At 39.2% G+C, this 2,198-nt stretch overlaps 1 protein-coding gene and 1 long non-coding RNA gene across 2 annotated transcripts in view; both read left to right on the forward strand.

Annotated features, from left to right (window-relative positions):
• LOC121813279 overlaps positions 1-2,184 on the forward strand; it is a 24,767-nt gene extending 22,583 nt beyond the window's left edge. Inside the window, exons 2-3 of the long non-coding RNA XR_006053619.1 lie at positions 1,043-1,127; positions 1,220-2,184. This is a non-coding gene — a long non-coding RNA (uncharacterized LOC121813279). The remainder of the gene's footprint in view (positions 1-1,042; positions 1,128-1,219) is intronic.
• Positions 1-2,198, forward strand: part of LOC102292887 (B-cell receptor CD22) — a 49,496-nt gene that overhangs the window by 36,524 nt on the left and 10,774 nt on the right. The window lies entirely within an intron of this gene.

Genomic DNA, 2,198 nt, shown 5'->3' on the forward strand with positions numbered 1-2,198 from the left:
CAGGAGCTAGCTGGTATGCGCAAGTCTCTTAGGATACGACCTGGGATGCCGTCTAGTCCTGCTGCTTTCCTGGTGTTCACTCTCTTGAAGGCTCTCCTTACTTCATGCTCGGAGATGACGAGCACGTTTCCGGTGCTGGCAGTATCTTCCTGTCTGCAGCCGTTAGCGCCGCTAACACTAGCGTTCATGAACAATGCCTTTTTATCGGTTTTGTTTTGTTAGACCATATATTACTGTATCACACCCACAAAACAACCCGAGAGACATTCTTACATTCCATACAAAACACTTGAATAATGATAATTACAAGAGCTCTTTACAAGTAAAAATACCAAGTGTGGGTTGTAATATTTCATCTGTTCTCCAGGCTGATTTTTGATGATCTATTTCATCATGCTGTCATAGTCAATGCTGCTGTATATCCAGCTCTGTTTTTCTTAAAAAGAAATCTTGTGGTGCTTTGTGTCTATGTGTTTGACATTTTCTAAATACAAACTGAAAGAGAGTAAATGAAATCTTGTAGGATGGTGACCAGAGTGATATGAGCAAACTCTCAGGTTTGGCAATCAGTGTGTAGCAGTTTCACTGTTTGCCAGTCTACAGACACGGTCGTTGTCCTAAATATGTCAGATAGAGTTTCATTGCTACTTGCAGCTGTGGAGCTTTTTAGATGAAATTAAGTGGCCTCCCATTAGTCCCATTAGCTAATGCTAACCACAAGTCTTACTGTCCTGTTTTCTCTGTATTTAGTGTTGAGTCGGTTGAGGTCGACGTCAGTAAAAATCAAGATCTGCATGTTTTAACACACAAACAGTTGTTGTCCTGGCATTAGGTACAATCAAAATAGTAGTACAATGGAGTTGTTAAAATGTCCTAATGTTTGTTTTAGTATTGTTAAAGTTTAGAGTTAGAATTAGATTCAGAATCGAGTCGTTAATTTGAAGATTTTGGTCTGATCGGTTAAATGTTTTATCTCCATTTCTATGTGATCCCAAATCTTGTAATCCAGTGACAAATGTTCGGTTTTGTCACTGTTTCCTAGACTCATGGAAAAAAATCGCTGCAGCTGCATTAATCGCTGTTCTAATTCTGGCTGTCATAATCATCTGTGGGATCATATTCATTAGGTGAGCAGTTCAGTTTTATTGTTGTTATTAAAAAAGTCTTTAGTGTTTTCATGTAATAATTCACTGATATGGTCATTCGTCCTTCTGTACAGAAGAAAAGGGCGCTTCAAAACAAATTCATCCAGAGAGAGGCCAGACAACAAAGCAGAGGTAAGGAAGAAGAGGTCAGGTATCAGGTATACATATATGAACCTGAAAAAGACCATGTTAATGTAACTTAATATCCTTGTACAAGTCTGTATACTGCTGTCATACACTGCACAGTTGAAAGATAAAGTTAGCTGTTGTAGTACAGAAAAGTGGGTATTAACCCAACCAGATATTAAGCTGCGTATACATTTTTTGACTGTGGGCCATCTAAGATAAAGAAAAAATGGTGGTGATAGCTTTGATTGTGTTTAATGTGGTTGTCCTATCTTAAACAGTGGAAGAACTTAAAAGGTTGGCTGTAGTAATCTTGTAAACAAAGACGGTCTGAGATAAAATCATTACAATGCCAGAAATTTAGGGTGATCCTCTCACAGTGTGCCTGCTGCTGCAATCAACATCTATTAACCAACCATCAGAAACGGAGCATGATGATCAGCTGTGCTGATCAACTGAGCACCAACACTCATGAAAGCGACAAAACAAAGAGAAATGATGGAAGTATCTGGCTTTTAGGAGTTCCAATAAAGAGGAAGATCTAGTAGAGCTCTTGCAGCAGGTTGTTATATGACAGCTGCCAGCTGTTATCAAGTCTGAATCCAGTCTGATGATTCGGTATGGACACCAACAGCAGAGGAATAAAAGCTGATCATTATCATTGTACGATTCACATGCTTCAAACTTCATGTCCCACCCAGGTTTATGAGATCCACACTGCACAGTGTGGCTTGTAATGATTGATTTATAATACTGCACAGTGTGTGGGTACCTTTAGTTAAGACAGTGACTAACTGTAAGCAGTTTTCATGTGTTGAGAAAATGACACTTATTTGTTTAATGCTGTTGTTGATGGCATTGCTCTTCCTTTGCTCGGGATATAAACCTCTCCAGGAATACAGATACAAGGTTTGGGAGGCTGTGGCT

Source organism: Haplochromis burtoni, unplaced genomic scaffold, assembly GCF_018398535.1.
Source record: "Haplochromis burtoni strain Fernald_Lab_line unplaced genomic scaffold, NCSU_Asbu1 Contig_1386, whole genome shotgun sequence".
Taxonomy (NCBI): Eukaryota; Metazoa; Chordata; class Actinopteri; order Cichliformes; family Cichlidae; genus Haplochromis; species Haplochromis burtoni.